The 23,574-nt window shown below is 42.8% G+C and overlaps 1 protein-coding gene and 1 non-coding gene across 3 annotated transcripts in view; one reads left to right on the forward strand and one right to left on the reverse strand.

The window, feature by feature from the left end:
• The window catches only part of FAT3 (FAT atypical cadherin 3), an 801,625-nt gene that overhangs the window by 556,683 nt on the left and 221,368 nt on the right, over positions 1–23,574 (reverse strand). The gene's annotated exons all lie outside the window — the stretch shown is intronic.
• On the forward strand, positions 7,670–7,778 carry LOC138986286 (U6 spliceosomal RNA). Its single transcript, XR_011463142.1, has one exon. It is a non-coding gene; the product is annotated as a U6 spliceosomal RNA (small nuclear RNA).

Raw genomic sequence — 23,574 nt, forward strand, 5'->3', positions numbered from 1 at the left:
CTAAGCCACCAGGGAAGTCCCCATACATATTAAAGTATACATAAACACACTTTAGTGGCATCATCTTTTAGGATTTTAAATAGCTCAGTTAGAATTCCATCCCCTCCACTAGCCTTGTTGGTAGTAATGTTTCCTAAGGCCCACTTGACTTCACACTCCAGAACTGATGCTCTCGAACTGTTGGACAAGACTCTTGAGAGTCTCTTGGACTGCAAGGCGATCAATCCAGTCCATCCTAAAGGAAATCAACCCTTAATATTCACTGGAAGGACTGATGCTGAAGCTCCAATACTTTGGTCACTTAATGCAAAGAGCCAACTCATCGGAGAAGACCCTGATGCTGGGAAAGATCGAAGGCAAAAGCAGAAGGGGCAGCAGAGGATGCGGTGGTTGGATGGCATCACCGACTCAATGGACAAAGGTTTGAGCAAACTTGAGAAACGGTGAAGGACAGGGAAGCCTGGCATGCTGCAGTTCGTGGGGTCGCAAAGTGAGATACGACTTAACTGAACAGTGAACGAAATAAAACACATCAATTAAGAATATGATTCTGAAGTGTTTTCCTTTAGTGAATCTCCAGTTCCTTGTGAATCTTACACACAGAGAAGAGGCAAAATGAATAATACTGGAATCCTACTGGGTTATGCCGTCTCTAGCTTCTCCTTTCTCCAACTCAGTTAATTTCCCTTACAGGAAGACCTATAAAGTCCAGATTCCATCTGCAGCCATTCAATAAATATCCATGGACTGCCTGTCAGACACAGGGCAAGGCAGAATTTCCCTGTTGCAGAAACCAGTACTCGAGAAACCAAGCACCACACTTGGAGAGTTGGAGAACTCAGGTTTCTTATGCTGGCAGGCCCAGAGGAGTTAACACTCCAAGCTCTGAGCTCTGAACAAAGGGGTTACAGAGTTTTTATAGACAGACTCTAGTGGCTGGTTTAAACTAAGCAGTTTCACATGTATGGGAACAGCAGTCAAGACAGGGAGGGAGATGCCCGACCTTTACACGGACAGGCATGATTAAGCAGGTTGGCAGGGGCTGGGTGACTGCAACGAGCAGGACAAGGGCGAGAGAGATAAGCTCCAGCTCCTAGTATTGTGAGTCCCCACTTTCTGAGACCACGTGAGCAAGCCGAGTTACAGAGGCAGAAAGAGCAGATGGTGATGTAAAACTTGAACTTTTCCTGTTCATCCCTAGCCACCAAGTCCCAGCAGCTCTCAGCAGCCATAACTGCCTGTCTGTATGCCAGGCTCCTTGGCCCATCTTCAGAGTACTTTTGGCCTTTTGTCTCCTTCGCTGCACACCTTTCCACGGCCACTGTTAACACACTCGTCCACACGTGCACCCTGGTCCCAGCATCTCGCCGCAGCTTCGGGTCATGTATTCTTCTCCCCAACCCCAGGCGCCCTGCCAAGTTTCTCCTTATCAAAGACTGCATCCCTTCTTCTTAAAACTGCCACTGTTTGCAGATGACATGAAAACCCTAAAACTGGGACCAGAAAACCACTAGAGCTCATTGATGAATTCGGTAAAGTTGCTGGATACAAAATTAATATTTGGAAATCTGTTGCATTTCTATACATTGACAACAAAATACCAGAATGAGAAATTAGGGAAACAATCCCATTTGCCGTCTTGTCAAAAAGAATAAAATGCCTAGGAATAAATCCACCTCAGGAGGCAAATAACCTATATTCCAAAAACTATAAGACACTGATGAAAGAAGCTGAAGACCACGCAAATGGAAAGATGTATTGTGTTCTTGAATTGCAAGAATGAGCATTGTCATAGTCACTATGCTTCCCAAGGCAGTCTACAGACTCAGTGCAATCCCTATCATATTACCAGCTGCACTGGTCACAGAATTAGAACCAAAAATTAAGGCTGCCCTGGGGAGGTGAAAAAGTGAGGGGGGTCAGGGAAGCACAAGGCAGAGACGGGCGGGAATGGACCGGAAGTGTCAGGTGAAGGGGGCAGGGCATGAGCGGTTCCGGAAAGAGTGGGTGGAGACAGAGGGAGACACGCCGCTGGGACGCAGCCAGGGCAGAGGTGCTCTTGATGAAGAGTCAATCACACATGATAAGAAAGGCCAAGGCCAAGGGGACAGAAAGGTGTATCACAAAGTGATCAAGTCACAGGCACAGCTCAAAGCTCTGTTCTGCTGCACTGGCTGGGGGACCCGACAAAGGCCACCTCCCTATCTCACTTTCAGGATCTGCAGCTGTCAGACAGGAAGGAAAACCAGCACTTGGTGGGCAGCAGAGGCAACAGGCCGCATGAGAAGGTCTAGTGGGCTGACTGCAGGCTCCCCGGGGCCTGGTCCGCAGCCGTCGCCTCTCCCAGGCCGTCGGGCATCCCCGCGAGACTGGAGAGCTGCCCGTCTCCAGTCTCTGTGATTACAAAGGCACAAGGTGTGGCTGAGAGGAAAGGGACACTCAGCTTCAGTGTTTTGAGAGTGACTGTCACTCAATTAAATGCAAATACATTTTTAACCAAATGACAGTGTTTCAGAAAGCTCCCTCTTCAAGTCTGTTTGGAGACCAAAATTTAAGATCTCCAAAACTTGCTGATGTAAATTCCATAAACCCAAGTAAGCAGACAATTGCTCAATTACCATACACATGGTCACTTGCCAATAAAACAGGAGGAAGCTAAAAAAAAATAATGCAAATGCCTTATGCAGGCCTAGACGGCTTCAGCAACAGACTGAGAGGGACTCAACAGAGAATAAAACACCAAACTGAAACTTATTAATACAAAACCAGGCATCTTTTCTAATTAATTTTGCAGATAAGAGCTGAATAAATTAAAACTGAATATCTTCTTATCTAAAAAGTAGAAAATGATTTTGTTTAAATATCTAGGCTCTCAGCAATAAGAAAGTACTAAATAGCAAGCCACAAAATTAATGTAATTAAATTCAAAGTGATATTCAGATTACAACATTAAATGTGAAATTTGACTAAAACAACAACCGAAGCATTATTCTTCATGATATATTCAGATAAAATCATCTTATCTAAGCCTCAAAGAATGATCTGTTCATTCTTTTGAAAGACATATTTCTATTGAGTTATGCAATATCAATGGGCAGGCAAATTATCTGAGACAGAAAAACATCAGTTAATGGAAAAATGAGAAAGTTAATAAATGAAGTCAAACTGGGTATTTTATGAGCGCTGCTGAAAATACAATTCATAGAAGTAAAATACCACCGTTATGACTGAGCATAATAAACCGATTACTTGTCTTAAAGGCTATGTGTGATAGAAATCATTTAAATCAATTGAGTTACTGTTTCTTAGCAATTTGATAAAAAGGGAAAACAGTGTAACAGGGAGTCAAGTGCTCCTTTGGGAGGTGAAAAACAAGCCAGCTGGGTTTCTAAGTGTACCTTAATCTGTTTGTGTATTTTCCCCTTGTTTAAAAAAAAAAAAGACAGGAAAGATTTCCTAAATCAAGCTGCTAGAGTCCTGGAATTTGTAGAATTTAAATTATTATTACAGATTTGGTTACGATGGGTATTCTCTCTGTCCTCCAAGCCCCGTCGGAATTGAGAGGCTGATCACCACTCACTCTAACCTTGACTTCTGGAACTGTTGAATCCTTTGGGACCAGAACTCGGATGTGAAATCCCACTCACTGTGAAACTGGATGGAAAATGAGAACGGAGACTCCAGAATATCTCCATGAACTAAGGCTGAGTGAAGCCATCCACGGGCAGTCTTGGTTCGGCTTTTCCCCACTGCATCCTTTATGAGCATCAAGCTGTGTTCACTTTGGGGAAGGCAGAAATCGTAATGCGTGGACTTACTGACAAGACCACTTCCTTTTCTTAATTGAAATGCAGTTGATTTGGGGGAATTCTCTGGTGTTCCAGTGGCTAAGTCTCTGTGCTCCAATGCAGGGGGCCTGGGATCGATCTCTGGTCAGCGAACTAGACCCCCGATGCTGCAACTGAGGGTTTACATGCCCTAACTAGAGGTTCCACATGCTGCAACCTGAAGACCCCTCACGCCACAGCTAAACACTGAAGATCTCACGTGCTACAGCCAAGACTCAGCACAGCCAAACAAATAAGCATTTTTTAAAAAAGAAAGAAAAGAAACATAGGGGATTTACAATGTGGTGTTCATTCCAGACACACAGCAAAGCAACTGAGTTATGCATGCATGCGGTGCTGCTGGTTCTGGAGGTCTGTTCGCTCAGTCGCGTCTGACTCTGCTAATGCCATGGACGCAGCCTGCCAGGCTCCTCTGTGCGTGGGATTCTCCAGGCAAGAATACTGGAGACTGGAGTGGGTGGCCATTTCCTTCTCCAATACACACAAATACATCTATTCTTTTTCAGATTCTTTTCCCTTACAGGTTCTTGTAAGATACTAAGTATAGTTCACTGTGTTAGATGGTAGGTTCTTGTTGGCTATCTATTTTATATGTAGTAGTGTGTGTATGTTAATCTAAGACTCTTCCTTTTACAATCTATAATTATTAATTAAATTATCCTCATAAATATTAAGCATCAATGATATCCTCAGGCAGGGTTCTGCAAACTTAAGAGTCAGAGAGTACATATTTTAAGCTTTGTGATTCAGAAGGTTTCTGTGGCAGCTATTCAACTGTGCCTTGTGTGGTAAAAGCTGTGTCCCATTAAAACTGAACAAAATCAGAACCTCCCTCCCTCCTCCCTTCCCAGCCCTCCCTCTCAAGGGGGAACAGACATATGTTTACCTGTGGCTGATTCATGTTGATGTACGGCAGAAATCAACACAATATTGTAAAGCAATTATCCTCCAAATAAATATAAATGAATAAATTTTTTAAAACCAACAAAATCAGGCAGCCAGCCTACAGGTTGGGCTTTGCTGACCACTGCTCTGACAATCAAATAAAGAAATAAAAATGAGCTTAAAATCTAAGTGAGCTTTCCATGTTTTTCTGCCTTGGACATCCTCAAGGAAACAATCTTTTTTATTATACAAGTTCCCCAAATTCTTTAAAGACTCTATGAGGTTACCCTTGAAAGATGGCAAGTTATCCCTTGAGTCAACTGTGATTCTGTCCTTTAGCTTGAGGGATGGCATAAAGTCTTCAAACAAATTAAAAAGAGTATACCTGAAATTGAATTGCTGGCTCCAAACTTGTACTTATCTCATTTAAGACTAGTCAGGGGCCTTGGCTTTAGTGACGGGTACACAGTTGAGATGAACAAATATACACCAGTAACAGCAGTCATAAAAATAAAGCATTAGAGAGGCAGAGAGTGAAATTCACCTTGGAAATCCATTCATGAAGATAAGCACTAACCCAACACACCTGGGGATTAAAGAAATCCAAGGTCTAAAAGAAATGTCATACAATCTTCCTATCTCTGCTTTATATCTTACTATTAATCTTCATGGGGATCTTCAGCTTTTTTAAGCCCCAAACTCTCTGCTTCAAGCACACTTTATAGTGGGATTAACACAAACTAGGGCCCCATGAACTTCCTGGATCTTTGTAGGTCAATATAAATATCCATCACCTGCAAGCTATACAAGGTTTTCCTGGAAGTCAGGTTGACTTAGCAATGTGCAAGCCCCTTCAACCAGAGGTCCCAACTTCTGGGGTCTAATCTGAAGTGGAGCTGATATAATAATAATAGAAATAAAGCACACAATAAACATAATGCACTTCCGTCATCCCGAAACCATCCCACCCCTGGTCCCTGGAAAAACTATCTTCCACAAAGCTAATCCCTGGTGCCAAAACGGTTGGGGACTGCTCGCTGCCTTAAGCCACTTTTAAGAATGCTACATGGAAATGAACATAGCATTCTACTATGAAATTTAAGAACATTTAACAGGAACTGAAATGTTAAGTGTTCATGAAAGCTGTTTTATCATTAAATGCTTATGTAAGGAAAATGAAATCCAGAAGTCATAATAAGGGTTCTGGTTTCCCAAGGAGTTTATATAGAGAATGCTAATAATTTAATATAGAATATGGAATGGGGAGGGGAGCAGGAAGCTTGCACTAAAGGGCTTTCAGATTTGGTGAATGTAAGTCAGAAGGCTCAAGTGGAGGGGGCCAGAGAGAGGCCAGAGCCTTCTCTGAACACTCCTTTGCTTTGCTGATAATTTCTGAAAACTAGAATGATGTTTGGCCAGGAGGTCCAAATATTAACAAATGTTTTCTTCCCCAAGCTGAGTGATTTCCTAAAAGCTGTAACAGGCACACCTATGTTTTGCAAAGACTGAAAGCACTCTAGTGTGGTGGTTCCAGCTCTGTTAGTAACACATACCGCAAAGGCAATTCCCAGCAAAGTTATATCAATAAAAACAAACAAACAAATGGAATTTTGATTCAGAAAAGAACCTGAACACGTTCCCTAAGCAGACTACATTATGCATCTGTTACTGCAGGCGGGGATGAGCCCTCTTGGCTGGAGTGGTCCCCGGGGCAGCAGGGTCAGTAAGCCAATCAGATGCTTCCTGGGGACCTATAGGCACAAAGAGGCAGATGCTGCTCAAAGCTGCATCTTTGCCATGGCGTACGGTGCCTTCTGATGACATGATGCACCCCATCACACACGGAGGGCGACTGAATTACAACAAGACACCAAGTCGAGGAGATGCTTGGTGGTGTTATAATGGACAAGTTTGTGTTCTCTGCTGGGGAGAGAGGAAGCTTGTTTAACTCTTTCACCGAAGCTAGTTATTGTTATAGTTATTCCTAAATATATTTTTAAGATAATTTATTTGTGGCTGTGCTGGGTCTCTGATGCTGCCTGGGCTTCTCTCGAGTCACAGCGTGGGCTTCGCAGGGCAGTGGCTTCTCTTGTGGAGTGCGGGCTCTGGGGATTGGGGTCTTCAGCAGTTGCAGCGCCCGGGCTCCAGCACATAGGTTTAATTGTGGTGTGCAGGCTTAGCTGCTCCGAGGCACGTGGGATCTTCCTGGATCAGGGACCGAACCCAAGTCTCCTGCATTGGCAGGCAGAGTCTTTATCACTGAACCACCAGGGAAGCCCCTAAATATTATTTTTTAAAGTAATTGCTTCTCCAGCCTAGTAAATGGCTTCTGCAGGGTATGAGGTTATCACTACATAAAATACATTTTACTAAGTAATCTAAAAGATATGGAATTGTATTATGGAATACAGTTATCCAGTATGAGGCAACTGTTGAGACACGTGAATTATTGTCCTTCATGTGTCAAACTATATTACAAGGTGTTTTGATAGGTAATGAGATCAGAGTTGGAAGGAGAATTTAGATAGACACACAAACAGCTAATTTTGATCAAGATGAAAGAGACTCTGCTAAGTGACATGCCCGAGGTGACACCCCCCATTGGTGACTGTAGAAAGGAGGCTAGAATTCTCACCTCGGAACCCCCCTGCACACCCACTCAACAGGTACACACGAGGCACCTGCTGGTTTAAGGGGAAAGCAGCTTCTAAACCTACTACTACGATTCCCTCTCCTAAATTTAAGGAAGACGGTTCTCACCTACATTTAAGAACAGCTATTGCTTAAATATCCACAGGGAGCGCCAGTGATACTCTATGCCATTGTTAATAGAGCCAGAATCTAGTGCTTCAGTTGGCTCTTTTTGCTTTCAATTTTATTTTATTTTTTTTAGATTCTGTAAGTCAATTCTTTCCCATCCAGAGTGGTTTAAAACTGTGTTTGCTTTGGCAGCACATACACTAACAAACTGGAATGATACAGAGAAGATTAGCATGGCCCCTGAACAAGGATGACATGCAAATTCATGAAGCATTATATATTCTTCTAGTGATTGCCAAGAGGGAGGCAGTGGTAGACAGTAAGAGTGGGAGTGTGGGGTTAGCAGATGCAAACTCTTACATATAGAGTGGATAAACAAGGTCCCACAGCATAACGCAGGAGAACTAGTCAATATTCTGTGATAAACCATAATGGAAAAGAATACATACATACATACATATACATACTACATGTATGTAACATATAATACATATATATGTAAGCACACACATATATATACATACATATATATATATAACTGAGTCAATTTGCTTAAAGCGGCAGTTCAACACAACACTATAATCCAACTACAATTCAATAGAGATAAATTTAAAAGAAAAAAGACTAACTTATATAAGAATTCCCATCTATGCAACTCCACTCATGCTGTGTGGCTCTGTCCAGTATGTTCTCCATCATGTCTTTTCCTTTTCTGGTAAATTTCTCTCCTTCTGGTAACATGATTCAGATATTATTTCCTTTCTGAACTCTTCTTTGAGTCACACATTCCTCCTGCAAAGTTGGTAATGACCTCTTTCATGCTCAGCTTTTACCTTAGCATTTCTGTGGCTACATTCACCCATCACACCCTTTGGTAGTTACTGGTTTACACCTATGCCTTCCATATGATATCTTACAGAAGAGCACAGTCCATTCTTTTCATTTTGCTAGTTCCAGAATCCAGCAAAGTATCTAAGCGATATCCAATATGTGTATCTTAATGCTGAAGAGTCGGACACAACTGAGCAACTGAACTGAACTGAATGCTGAATTTGAGAGTGGACAATTCAAAATCAAGTCCATGGAATGGGTTTAATTATCTAATGAGAAACACAAGCCAGCTCACAGCAAACTGTTCCCCATAGCTGTGACTTAGAAACGACTTTCATAATAGGTTAACAGTCTTAAAGTAGGAACTAAACTCAACTCAACAACAAAATCACCACCGTTTTGTAAGAACTATCAAAAGAGCAGGTTGTATGAAAGCAATGATGACTAGGAATTCATTTCTAAACTTGAAAAGGGAAACTAATCAAACGATTGTCTCAATAGCCTTTTTATCCTCTACTCCCTTGCTCCATCTCCAGGATCATTCTGCATGGTTGGTATTATCTAAGGCACACATCCAAGCTGCCTTGGCCAAATTTCCCTGGCCGCTGCCTAACCTCCAGCATCTGTCCTGGTACCCACCCTCTGCTCCCACCAAAGGTCAGACACGTCCATCTTTCTCAGCAGGATGTGGGCAGATCTGCACCTGGGAAGGATGTGGAGGGGCCCTGAGGAAGCATCTCTCCAGTTTCTGTGTGCTGGCCTCTGAACCGGGACCCGCTCAACAACAGTGCCTCGCAGGTGACCTCGCGCCTCACGGAAACCTCATCTATCAGGCAGCATCTGGGGTGGGTTGCTAAAATGCTAATTGCTTTCAAGGGACTGGTGGCAACCATGTGAGCTGTTTATGTCATGAGCCAACTCAGTGTCCTGTACTGGATAAAACACTGATGAAGCTTAGCAATACCTGATCCAGGTGGCTCTGTCAGTGGTTTCTTACACACACTTAACAAAACAGCATGTTCATTTTCCCAAAGAAAGAAAAATGTAAAAGAAACTAATTCAAGGGTCATAGAAATTAATTATCATTAATGTTAACATGAAAAGTTAAACGGGTTTTAAGGGGTTCTGTCTGTGGGACAATGGTTTGTTTAAAACACAACAAAGAAAAAAAAATCTTATACTGGAAGACAAATACATTGACCCATGTGGTTGTTTACGCTGTTTCTTACCTTTCAAGTGGTAGAGGCGTGGACCTCCCCCGTGATCCAGCAGTTAAGAATCTGCCTGCCAAGGCAGGGGACACAGGTTCGATCCCTGGCCCGGGAAGATTCCACATGCCTTGGGGCAACTAAGCTTGTGTGCTCTTTGAGTCTGTGCTCCAGAGCCCGGGAACCAAAACGACTGAGCCCACGCCCTGCAAATACTGAAGCCCGTGTGCCCGAGAGTCCATGCTTCGCAACAAGAGAAGTCGCTGCGGTGAGCAGCCTGAGCACCGCAACCAGAGAAAGCCCACGTGCCGCAGAGAGGACCCAGTGCAGCCAAACACAAATAACACTTTTTAAAATTAAAAGCAAAGTGGTGGAGGTTATAACAAAGTATATTTCAGGGCATCACTTGGACCTTGCAAAGCCAATCAATGGTACCAGGTAAACCCCCAAAGTCAGTCCTAGACTTCAGATGCTTTGAACCACCTGCCTTGTGCCTAGTGGCATTTTTGTTCCTTTCTGACACTAGGTGTTCTTTTGTTCAACCATTACAAGGCAGCATCTTCCTAAACCACAGTCATGGATATATGAAGTGTGGAGCAAGATGCTCCAGTGAGACTCCACTCTTCGGAAACTGTGGCCAGCACAAGGGGAATAAAATATAATTCTGCTATTCCAGTGATGCAGGACAGATTAGCTAAGGGCCTGGGGCATCCGTTCCTACACCAGGGCTTCTGATTCTATGCCCATCCTGATTCAGACACGCCAAGAACACAGACACCCAGGAATGCAGGACCCAAGGCAAGCACAAAACTGAGAGGCTGGTCAATCTGTGGAGCGCGGTCAGCACTCACCACTGAATAAATTAGATCAGACGAAAACATGTTTCAGAGCTGGGAAATGACAGGGTTATTCTAGGCTTATAATTTTACAAAGAGCACAAGTTAAACAGGCACCACGGTTCTTCATGCTGAAATTGGCCAGAGGATCCATTTTTCCCCTCACACATCAGGAAAAGCAAGTTTCATATTTTTTTTTCAACTGGGAATGTTCAGAATCAAAGATGTCACTGCAAAAATATTAAAACACAAGCCACATTTATCCAAGTAAGTGTATTCTTTAGATTTTTTTAAAGCCCAGTTACAAGAGGGTAGTATGTGGTGCTCTCCTGCTGAGAAAATTATGCCATTGCTATATGCAGCTTTGTCAAATATGTTTCCAAGAAAGAGCATCATCTAAGCCCGTGTGTTGTATTTCTTGTAGGCGAAGAGATAGTGAAGAAATACAAAACTGATGCAATGCTTTAAAAAGGCAAAATAAGAAAAAACAGGCTAAAATTAAAATTCGATGAACGCAACTACATTTTATTTTGCAATGGAAAACTGCATATGCCAGAGAAATCACCCAGGGGGTCTAACTTTCTAATCAACATCAAGTATTTTGTATTGGCCAGAACACCAACCCAGGACGCATTTTTCTGCTTTGCTCAAAAAACAGCAGACTCTCACTTGTTCACTAGATCTGGGGGAGGTCTTGATTTCATTGTAGCTCCTAGTGCCCTGTGTAAGACTTAGGGGCCTGGGGGTGATGATCTCTGCCATCTTGTTTTTAGATGTGCATGCTAAGTCACTTCAGTCGTGTCCAACTCTTTGCGACCTCATGGACTGCAGCCCATCAGGCCGCTCTGTCCACGAGATTCTCCAGGCAAGAATACTGGAGTGAGTTGCCGTGCCCTCCTCCAAGGGATCTTCCCCACCCAAGGATCGAACCTGCATCTCTTATGTCTCCTATATTGGCAGGCAGATTCTGTACCATCAGCACCACCTGGGAAGCTGTGTTTCTAGATAAGTGATTTTCATATAAGCAAAATAATTCAAGACAAAGGCTAAGTATAGAAGACGAATAGAAAGGAGAAAGATAGGAGATGATATCCCAGCGTGAAGCACAAGAATAAATTATGAGAACTGAGCATTACTCACTGAGTAGTGACGTCTCAAAGAAGCACGTGTCCAAGAGCCCTCTCAGACCTCCTTGCATAACACGCAAAGCAGACAGAGATGGCAGGTATGGCGTCCCCTGTTCCTACAGCAAAAAATGAAAGGATACCCTATGCCAACATCACCAAGATAATACACATAGGTCTCAGAGTTCCAGTGAGCCTGGGCCGTGAAAACGCCCTCTCCTCCGTGAAAGGCTCCATTGAGACTGGCCACACCTTCATCTCAGCTCTGCTAAGAACATTTATTTAGTCTTCAATGCTTTACAGACTCATGGGTCAGAAATTTTCCTCTCCTGCCTGTCAACATATATGGAAATAATGTTCTTGGTGAAAACTCAAATAACCATACAGAAAAGTGTCTTAAATTTTCAACTTGGTGCTATTCAGCAAACCCACCCACACTATTTCCTCTTTTCTTGCTTTTAGTTCAAGCAGGAAATGCTGAAATTCTAGACCTCCAGTCGTGTGTGAAGGGGCCTCTTATGGCAAGATACAGCACAGGGAAGCCCAACTCCGACTGAGGAGCTCTCCATAACGGATGTTTCCTCGTCCCCTACCCATAGAAACTTAAACAGGAGAGAGAGATAAGAACAGAGGTGCAGATGGACAAACATGTGGCACCACTGACCGACACCATCTCAGGATTCTAGGACTAGAAGAACAAATGATCGTGGTGGCTTAAAGGCACATATGAGATCCAAGAGACAGTCCACAGAAGTAATAACTGTCATCTGTTAATCACCGCCTGTGTTCTTTTATGCACACTAACCACTTGATCGCCACATGGCTTATGCTGATATCATGCAAGATGGATCCTATTGTTCCCATTGTACCGATGAAGACAGGCCACTGGGCTGACTGGACTTTTGCCCCAATAAATGTGTTTTCAAACCCAGAGGGCTCCTTTGCTGACTTTAAAAACTGCATAGGTTCATACTGTGGGAGTTCAACTTTTACTTTGTTAAGACAACATAAGAAGTTAAAAAAGTTTTTTTTTTTTGACCTTTGCTAATCACATGAGTTTTGAGTAAGCTCTGGGAGTTAGTGATGGGCAGGGAAGCCTGGTGTGCTGCAGTCCATGAGGTCGCAAAGAATCGGACACAACTGAGTCCCTAAACAAACTGAATTATACTTAAATAAGTTAGGAAAAAAAGAAATGCATTTTCATTTATATGTAGAAATCACGATCGCTATTGAGTCTGCAGACAAAGGCCAGGACATACATGGAGCTAAGATTCCACGTAATCAATCCCAAGTTCCCCATGAATCCAAGGACAGTGTGTTAAAAACACTGCCCCACACTCTCTTATTTCTGTAGGTAAATTCTCACAAAGAAAAAATAATATGTGGGACTCAAGATATTCATCCACTTTGCTCACTGAGCCAGAGACCTCAACCAGCACCAGGTATAATTTGGGTCTTTGTAACTTTGGAGAAATATGGAAAATTTGAGGAAAGCCCAGACAAGAGCAATGAAAATGATAAAAGGGCTAGAAGGTAGGAGAAAAGGCTGACGAACAAGGATTAATTAGCCTGGTGAAGAAAAGGCAGTGGGGAACTTAATATTCTCCTTGAAATATAGCAAAGGCTGCTATACAAAATATGATCACCATGATTCACAATTCCACTGAGAATGAAGACAGAGGAAACAGCCTTATGGAAAAGCACGACGAATATAGATTAAGTATAAAATAAATCTTTCATTCTAAGAGTTAGAGGCACTAAAATAGATGATGTCTTGAGGACTTTGCAAATTTTGCCTTCCTGCAGTGCCTACTCATGTTCTGTCTTCTCCTCTTGCTCAATTTAAATACCACCTCCCCCACGAAACCCCAAGTCTCTCTTTATACACAGAATATTTCTCAAATTATAGCGAGCATCAGTAACACCTGGAGGGATTATTAAAATACTGATTCCTGGGCCCCATCCCCAGAATAGGTTTGGAGGGGGCCAATGAAACTGCCCGTCTAACAAGCTGCAGATCAGAAGACACACTTCCAGAAGTGATGACCTAGATGCAGCCTCTCCCTACTTCAGGTCTCATAAAAACACATCTACTTCTCTGGGCAACTGTCACTGTTCTCATACAAGGCGGCGCTAGTGGTGAAGAATCTGCCTACTGATGCAGGAGACATAAGAGGCGCGGGTTCAATACCTGGGTTGATCCCTAGGTCAGGAAGGAGGAGGAGGGCACGGCAACCCACTCCAGCATTCTTGCCTGGAGAATCCCATGGACAGAAGAGCCTGGCAGGCTAAAGTTGTAGGGTCACAAAGAGTCGGATACAACTTAGCACACGCACACATGGCAGCTAATGTACTTTTCTATTAAACTTTGGTCTGATTCAACTTTGAACTTTCTACAGTACCTAGCACACTGTGAACAGCATGCACGCCCTAAGTAATACCACCTTTCACTGTTCCCTTAAAAGTGGGTCATTCTATGAAATAATGCCATTGGCAGGAACATGGATGGACCTAGAAATGATCATATAAGTGAACTAAGTCCGGCAGAGAAAGCCAAATATTATATGGTATCACTTACACGTGGAACCTAAAAACATAATACAAACCAGCTTGTGAAACAGAGACAAACTCACAGACACAGAAAAAGTTATGGCTACACAAGGAGAAGGGGGAGGAGGAAGGATAAATTAGGAGATGGAGTTCACATATACACACTACTATATATAAGATAGATAAGCAACATGGATTTATTGTATAGCACATGGAACTATAGTCAATATCCAGCAATAACCTATAATGGAAAAAAATCTGAAGCTATAAACCTGAAGCTAATACAATATTGTAAACCCACTATAGTTAAACAAATGTGTTTAAAAAGTGTATCATTCTGACTTTGTAACTTGCCTAGACGTTTTCCTAGCTTCATTTCTCATGTATTATTTTTTCCTGTTTCTTTGCCTAAGTGACTCCACAGCGTTAACAGCTTCCAATCTATGCACATGAAATTCTCACATATACCAACTGTATCTAACATTCAATATCAAGAAAAAAATCTAGTGTGATATATTAAAATTTCCTTCTGATAAGATTAATTTTTTCTCTGAGTTTTGGCTTATGTCCTCAAGACTATATTCCAAGAAAACAGCAGGAAAGGAGACATATTTTTAATTTATTATTTATTTTGCCTGGTTCTGGCAGGAAAGGCAGGGAGGCCAATGAGCAAATGAGGACCTAGCATGTCTGAAATCATGCTGGTTGCAGCTGAAGTACAGGTCAGAAATTGATCTGGAAAGTTACTCAATAAACTCCCCCTCCTGTGCATCAGCTAAGAATTAAATGCAAAACAAATGACACAAGAATTTACACAGCAGCAAAAATATGGACCCCCTGCCCTAATGGAAAAAGTGGGGACATGCCTCTTAGGCTTCAGGTTAACTCAAGTTGATTCAACAAATCTCAGATTATATGCCCAGCAACTGGGTCATCATATCATAATCTCTCAGATGTCTCAACAGGATGGTTGAAGTTCCACTCTTCCCTTAAACCAGTTCCAGTGATTATTCACACACACACACACACACACACACACACACACACACACACACACACTACAAAGAGTTCTACTACAGTAAAGTTTTAAATGGCCACAAAAAGCAATTAGCATGTAGGTGAATAAGCCAGGACAGAACACAGTAAAAAGGATTTCTGGATTTGTGGAATCTCTAAGCTGCAGTACATCTGATGACAACAAACAAAAATTCACAGAGCACCTTACACAGAGCAGATAAGACTCATAATCCTAAAAAGGATCCTCAGGTAAAAACAATCTAAAAATTGGACTTGCTTTTATTCCCTATATCTTGACCCTTGCTTCTTCCATGCATTTTTTCTTTTCCTAGAATGCATGCTCTTCGTTACTTCTTACCAGTGAGTAGATAAACCAATGCAACAGCACAATTTAGCAGTCAAAAACTGATGTCCATTCCACTCGACTTCATTTAGGGAAATTCAAGGTCTATTATCCCAACTGCCAGCACAGAACACTGTCTGAGACAGGCAAAACATGAAAGAAAATTAAAAATCCGAGTCCACTCCAATGAAGAACCATAGCAAGAAGTGACTCTGAGCTGCATGTGCTGGTCTGCAGGCACACCAGCTCGTAACCGTGAAATATGGTCATTATCTCATGGAACTGATCTAATTTTGTACTCAATGCCCTAATATAATGGGTTTCTTTTGAATATCAAACACCAGGACTGGGACCAAAAATTGATAATAATTTGACAGCACTTTCAAGCACAGCTTATTTTCCTTCCACTTGTCACAGTAAGTAGCACCAACTGACAACTACTCCATAGGCTGGATGAATGAAAGAAGACGCATTTGTTGAGCTGAGGAAATGCCACTGATAAACTACAGCAGAGGACTGATAATAGCTCATTAGAGGGCTTAATACGCAGGCACGAACAGCACGTTTAACGAAAATCTACAAAGGTACTGGAATGCAGCTGGCGTAACACTAGATGAATTTTTTTTCTTTAGTACAAAGAAAGGAAGGGGAAAATATGCTTATCTCTTTAAGAATATCAAGGTTCAGGCTGTAAGATTTGTGTTTATAAATGTGTGTATGTGTGTGTGTGTGTGTGTGTGTGTGAATGCCTGCAGACGTGCTAAGCTGCTTCAGTCATGTTGACTTGTGTGACCTATGGACTGAGGCCTGCCAGGCTTCTCTGTCATGGGATTTTCCAGGCAAGAATAATACTGGAATGGGTTGCCAGGCCCTCCTCCAGGGGATCTTCCTAACCTAGGGATCGAACCTGCACCTCATGTCTCCTGCATTGGCAGGCAGTTTTTTTTTAACCACTAGTGCCAACTGGGAAGTCCATATATATATCAGATCAGATCAGATCAGATCAATCGCTCAGTCGTGTCCGACTCTTTGTGACCCCATGAATCGCAGCACACCAGGCCTCCCTGTCCATCACCAACTCCCAGAGTTCACTCAGACTCACGTCCATCGAGTCAGTGATGTCATCCAGCCATCTCATCCTCTGTCGTCCCCTTCTCCTCTTGCCCCCAATCCCTCCCAGCATCAGAATCTTTTCCAATGAGTCAACTCTTCGCATGAGGTGGCCAAAGGACTGGAGTTTCAGCTTTAGCATCATTCCTTCCAAAGAAATCCCAGGGCTGATCTCCTTCAGAATGGACTGGTTGGATCTCCTTGCAGTCCAAGGGACTCTCAAGAGTCTTCTCCAACACCACAGTTCAAAAGCATCAATTCTTCGGCACTCAGCCGTCTTCACAGTCCAACTCTCACATCCATACGTGACCACAGGAAAAACCATAGCCGTGACTAGACGAACCTTTGTTGGCAAAGTGATGTCTCTGCTTTTGAATATGCTATCTAGGTTGGTCATAACTTTCCTTCCAAGGAGTAAGTGTCTTTTAATTACATGGCTGCAGTCACCATCTGCAGTGACTCACTGCTCTGGGCTCAACTGTGTGTCCCCATATATATATGAAAATTTCATTAAATCAGGTTAACAAAGAAAGTGAATATACTGGGGTGACATTTATTAACATCGGTGCTAAAATCAGGAATAACAATTATATGTAACACTTGGCGGCTGCTCCTGCTACTAAGTCACTTCAGTCGTGTCCGACCCTGTTTGACCCCATAGACGGCAGCCACCAGGCTCCCCTGTCCCTGGGATTCTCCAGGCAAGAACACTGGAGTGGGTTGCCATTTCCCTCTCCAATGCATGAAAGTGAAAAGTGAAAGTGAAGTCACTCAGTCGTGTCCGACTCCTAGCGACCCCATGGACTGCAGCCCACCAGGCTCCTCCATCCATGGGATTTTCCAGGCAAGAACACTTGCCTAGAGGAATTTAATTTCAAATACAACAAGAAGAAAGGCCAGAAAAAAACAGGGACTCTTTTCTCAGGAGACTTATTTGCAGAGCAGGAAATAAAAACAACACTTTTATACATAATGTTTAATTCATTAACAGTTGACAGGATTATTAAAGAAAAATATTTAAAGATGGGCATACTTTTAAGATGGAGTCCTGCTGAAAATGATTCCGTTTTATTTTCTCATCAAAGAAAGGCCTTAGCCTAATCCCATAATTTGAAAGAATAGAATTAAAGTCACTCTCTCATTTACTCAAGTCATTAAAAATGCCTTCCTGAGCCTCATGATTCCACAATTTCCATTGGTGTTAATGTATTTGCTAATCCTCTCATTTTCTCAACATCACCACTTATTCCAGTTGTCACACGTTCTGCATTGAATCCCTGCTTCTGAAGATTTTTCTGCCCCACTAGAATATGATGCACTGATTACCGAAAGGGGCATCCACACCAAAAGTTTGCCTATAACCCTGGAGCCCAGCCTGATGAGGGAGAGAAGCACGCAGTCCCAGTGGACACAGTGGTAAGGGCAGGGGAGGGCTGGCTTCTGGCGAGTGCTCCCTACACACCCTGCCCCGGACAACATCTCTCAGCTACTGATAGATCCAACTCAATCTCTCGACTCAGGCTGTGGTTCTTGCTCCCCTAGCACATGGAGTTAGGAGAATTGGACTCAGAGAACCTAAGCAGCCAGCCAGGGTGGATACAGCTAAGCAGAGAAAGCACTGCAAGCTGTCCCACTGGCCTGGGCTCAACCGTGTCCCCCAAAGTCATAGGTTGAAGCCCCAACCCACCAAAGCATGTGTATTGGAGACAGGGCCTTGCAGGAGGTAATCAGGATGCAATGAGGTTATGAGCACCGCACCCGGATCCAACAGGGCTGGTGTCCTTATAAGGTGAGACGTGAGCGAGTCACCTCTCCTCCCCCGTGGCCCCTGCCCCTTCATCCTCTCTCCATCTCTCTCGGTGAGCACTCACAGGGAAAATGCACACGAGGACAGGGCCATCGAACAAGCCAGGAAAAGAGCTCTCAGCAGAGACTGAAACCTGCCTGAACCTTGATCTTGGACTTCCCAGCCTCCAGGGTTCTGAGATAATAAATTTCTGTTCTTTAAGGCCTCCAGTCTGTGGAATATTGTTACAGCAGCTCGAGCTGGCTAAGACACTTGGTTTAAAGCTCTCCCTTGCCACGTTGCCTCACGGGATACAAAGGTTCATTCCCCCTCAATTTCTACAGCAGAAGCCTCCTTCTGATCCCCTTGGACTTTCATTGTCTCCTTATTAGCTACATCCATATGAATGAAATAGATGATTCTGTAGGAGGCTCATCATAATTTAACAGGAATTAATGCCCTCTTATTATAAAAGACCCAACAAGCCGTTGCTTCACAATCAGCCACAACTGGAATTAATTCGTGTCAGATGAACATCAAGAAAAATCCATTTATGACCCTGAAGTCATGAAATTTAGCATAATTACACATGCTCTTGTTTGGGTAATTTTTTCTCTCCTCATTAAATTAAGGGTCTACATTTGATTTCAATCTGATCAGTCCTGACTAGTTGTATGTCTGTAATCAAGGGCATTTCCTCTCAAATCAACCCAGGGTTTTGCAGGCAAACTGAACTACAAGCATGAACAGAAGCCAAGGTACTGACTATTGAAAACTCAGAAGGTAACACTTTACCGACAGCAGAGAATCTCACTCTTACTATTTATTCATGCTTTCCCTCAACAACTATTTATCGAGTACCTATTAAGCACGAGGCAGTGTTCTGGGTATTTGGGAGACATATGAAGTAATAGGGGAGGAGGAAATGGCAACGCCCTCCAGTATTCTTGCCTAGAAAATCCCATGGAAGGAGGAATCTGGCGGGCTACAGTCCACGGGGTCACAGAGAGTCGGACACGACTGAGCACGATGAAGTAATAGCACGTGAGCATCGTTCTGAGAAGCTCTAGAGCACGTGCCTGCCTTTCTTTTCACCTCTGTATCCTCGACTCTTCAACAGCACCCAACACTTAGTATTTGTTCCATCATCCAATGAATAAACACGTTTTTTCAAAAAGAATCCTTTTAGTGTTACCAGTCAATCTCCATCTCCCTATCTTTCTCTCTTAAACCTACTCTGCCCCTTTTACTCTCTTGCAATATCTCCTAACTAATTTTTCTAGCAAATAAAATCATCTGGTTTAAGCCTGAACAGAGAGACTTCCCTTGAGGCAGGTCTCTGGCAGGTAGAATAATTGTCATCTTCAGAAAAGTTCAGTCTTCCAGGGTCTCTTTCTCTAATTATCTCCAGAGGTCAAGCCTTCTAAGATAGTAGGGGAAAATTTCTTCAGTCATTAACTTGACAATGTCATGAAAAAACAGAGGCCTCTCCTGGGTCTGTAGGGTAGATTCGTCGGTTGTCTGGGAAAAGGGCACAGATCTGGAGAATCTGTTGCTGCCTAGAAGGATGTGTCTGTCTAATCCACGTTGGCAACTTCGGGTGCCAGGGACCCAGAGGCACCTGGAATTCGCCCACTGGGAGCTACTAGGATGTGCTGTTCCTGGTTCCCAGAAAGGGATGAAATTAGTGCCCCTCCAGGCCAGGCTCATGGAGCCCATGACTGTAAAGACTCCACGTAAGTTATCTTTCCCTTTGGAAAAAATTCTAGAAGTCCGTGCAGTCTGCACAGCTTTCCGGCCAGCAAATTAATCATGTGCATAAAGCAAAGAAATCAGATTATGTTTGGGGAAATCAGATGCTGTTCCCTTGGTTACTCTAATTTAGGAAGCACTAAGGTATTTATTTAAGAAAGGGAACAATTAGCTACAAAATAACTTTTAAGGATCCCTTATGTGCTAAATATACAGTTAGAAAGGAAGTGTTTAAACTGTTACTAAAATATGGTTTTATCAGGGACTGGGGTAACACAAGGAATAAGAAATAAAATAGCTCTTTTTCTCTAGATTACTAACTCCTGAAACAATTTCTCAAAGAACAAGACAATCTCCATAGAAACATTAAGACGGAGTCATAGAATGTATGGCTCAAATGGTAAAAGAGAGGCCTTTTAAAAATTCTGCTGTTGCCACACTAAAAGGAAGAAATTGAGCTCTCAGTGGTGCCTGGGTAGGATATATAAGAAGCCATATATAAATCAAGCGGCATGTATGCATGAACCAAAGCATGAACCAAAGCATGAAGCTTTTTTTAAACCGCTTTTACAATAACAAGTCATATTTAAAGTGTCAAGATTACATCCTAAAAGAGCCAAAGTTTTCATGACTTTAACTAAGTCATGAAATAGGAAAAGCTCAAACTGATTTTGCAAAAAGCAAAATGTTACTGGTCATAGAAAATTTTAAATATTTGCAAACTGCCTATGAATAGAAAATTTGTGGCCACTCCCATTTCCTACTTTCTCTACCCAACTAAATGCATACTTTTTTGAAAAGTTCTCCAATTAGTTCAAAGATGTCAATGTATAAATAAATGGGAGCCTCATTCTCATGCCATCCCTTGCGTGCGTGTGTCTGTGGGTTTGGTTGTGCTGTCCAGCTCTTTGGAACCCTGTGGACTGCAGCCGGCCAGGATCCTCAATCCATGGAATTCTCCAGGCAAGAATACTGGAGTGGGTTGCCATGCCCTCCTCCAGGGGATCTTCCCAACCCAGGGATGGAACTTGAATCTCTTATGTCTCCTGCATGGCAGCTTGGTTCTTTACCACTAGCGCCACCTGGGAAGCCCATCCTTTGATACCACTCAAAAGAAGACTGGATGAGAGCATGATATTGAGAAAGTTCGTCCCAAATAATACGACCTCTTTTAACAGGGTTTGAGAGGCTCTGCTGCCGTGAATGTCACATACCGCCCCTGGATGTACCTCAAGATCATTTTGCTTCTCTGAAGCACCACAGGAAGGCATTAGGAAGGAATCCTACACGATCAGAATGATATATGTAAACTTGGGGAAAACAGAAGCAACCTCTACACTTGGAAGTGAAGGATCTGTCAAACAGGAGAGTTCTGTTTGGGAAGAAATGGCCATGAGAACACAGGAAGCAGCAGTAAATAAGAGATGTTTTAGGACAACTGCCAGTAAGGCAGCCTCACCTACTGGCCATGCTGGGCTTGGAGGCCACGACCCACACACAGAAGGATCAAGCTGGGACCAAATGCAGTGGGAAGACCTCCAAATCCACCAGAACTCACTGAGGAATGGGGCTGAGGACCTGACAGAGACAGATTGTCTATTCTAGCCATCCAGGATAGTTTACCTGGGATGAGATTCTTCCCATTCTTTGCTATTCTTTCTCCTGCCTGACAAAATTAATCACTCCCCGCTCGGTGCCTCCCATCCCCAGTCATACAGTCCACCAGGACAGCACCTGTTGCAGAGCATTTCAGTTACAGACACATCTGTCTTTTCAGTTGCAAAGCTCCTTGAAAGCATGAGTTGCATCCTTTTAACCCTTGAACTCTGGAATAGTGGCAGAGAGATTAATATAGAATCAATGCTTGATGAGATGGTTAGGTAACATCACGACTCAATGGACATGAATCTGAGGAAACCCTGGGGAGCAGTGAAGGACAGGGAAGCCTGTCATGCTACCGTCCATGGCTTTGCGAAGATTAGGACAACACTTAGCAACTGGACAACAACAACTTGCTACATGGAAAAACAAATGAATAAATTCATAGATAAAAGCTCCAAAACCTTTAGCTGTTTTTCTTTCTGGGATAAAATTCATTACCAATATTTCCCATACTTATCTTCCACCACTTCTTAATGCAAACTCTTTCTTCTCACTGCAGCAGACTGACCTACATGGACCCACACCTTCCCATCTCTAAACCTTTAATAACAGACTAGAACATTCTTACAGATCTGCTCTACCTCTGAAAATGGCAACTCCAAATTTGAAGGTCTAGTTCAAATCTAACTCTTTTATTTTGCCATCTTAGATGTTATCCCCAGCTTTCATCTCTAAACATCTACTGTTCTCCTGGTCTGTAATGTCCACAATCACATGTTGCAATGAATCGTATTTAGCATGCTTCTTCTGGGAGCCTATGGTCCAAAAGGCAACCCTCCTTTTTATGGAATAAGCAGGAGTGGGAGTGGCTAAAGGAAACACAGATAGTCAGTGAGAAACCTAGAAGCAGAACAATTTAAGACGACGGTGAGGGTGGGGGACTTAGAAGACTGGGTAAAGCAGAGAAGATGCAAGACCTCGAATAGGGGACCGCTGTAATGTGACATCGTGCTCAGCTACCACAGTCTGTTTCTACTTCTTGCCATTAAGGTGTTCTTTTCCCCTCTATCCTCATCAACTCTTTTTGTCTTTGCTCAGAAACAGAAGAGTAGATGGGGAGCTTAGGCTCTGAATTATGCATCTCACTCACCCATTAATAGCTATGTGAGTGAAGTCGCTCAGTCGTGTCCAACTCTTTGCCACCCCATGAACTGTAGCCTACCAGGTTCTTCCATCCATGGGATTTTCCAAGCAAGAATACTGGAGTGGGTTGCCATTTCCTTCTCCAGGAGATCTTCCTGACCCAGGGATTGAACCCAGGTCTCCTGCATTGTAGGCAGATGCTTTACCATCTGAGCCACCAGGGAAGTCCATTAATAGCTATATGACTGAGCAAATCACTTAACTAATCCCTTTAATCTGTTAACCAGTTTTTTTAGTTGATAGATATCTTAGTGTTGCACTATCTCCTAGGAGAAATACTTCTTAGACATAATATATTTTTGCAGGTTACACTTCTGGGTTCAGTTGCTAATAATTTATTTGGGATTTTCACATTTATATTTGCAAGTGAGAGTTACCCACACTTTTATTTCTTAGGTTTATCCAGTTTTGGTAAAAACGTTAGCCTTATAAAACAAAGTGTGCCATCTGCTTCACTCCCCATCCCCACTTTTTAAAAGTTCCTAGAAGACTTTGAATAGAATAGAGATTATATACTACTTGAAAGTTAGGTGAGCTTGATGTAAGACTATGGGTCAGTATCTTGGTGGTGCAGGGAAGGTTGGGTGGAAGTGGGAAGAGAGGGAAAGAGTTCTGATTTCTGATTTTACTGTTTTATGCTCACCCCACTCTTCCCAACTTCCTTTAAGATCTTCTCTTTGTTGTGGTTTCTTGCAGTTTGAATATGACATGTATCAGTT

The sequence above is a fragment of the Bos mutus genome, chromosome 29, assembly GCF_027580195.1.
Source record: "Bos mutus isolate GX-2022 chromosome 29, NWIPB_WYAK_1.1, whole genome shotgun sequence".
NCBI lineage: Eukaryota > Metazoa > Chordata > Mammalia > Artiodactyla > Bovidae > Bos > Bos mutus.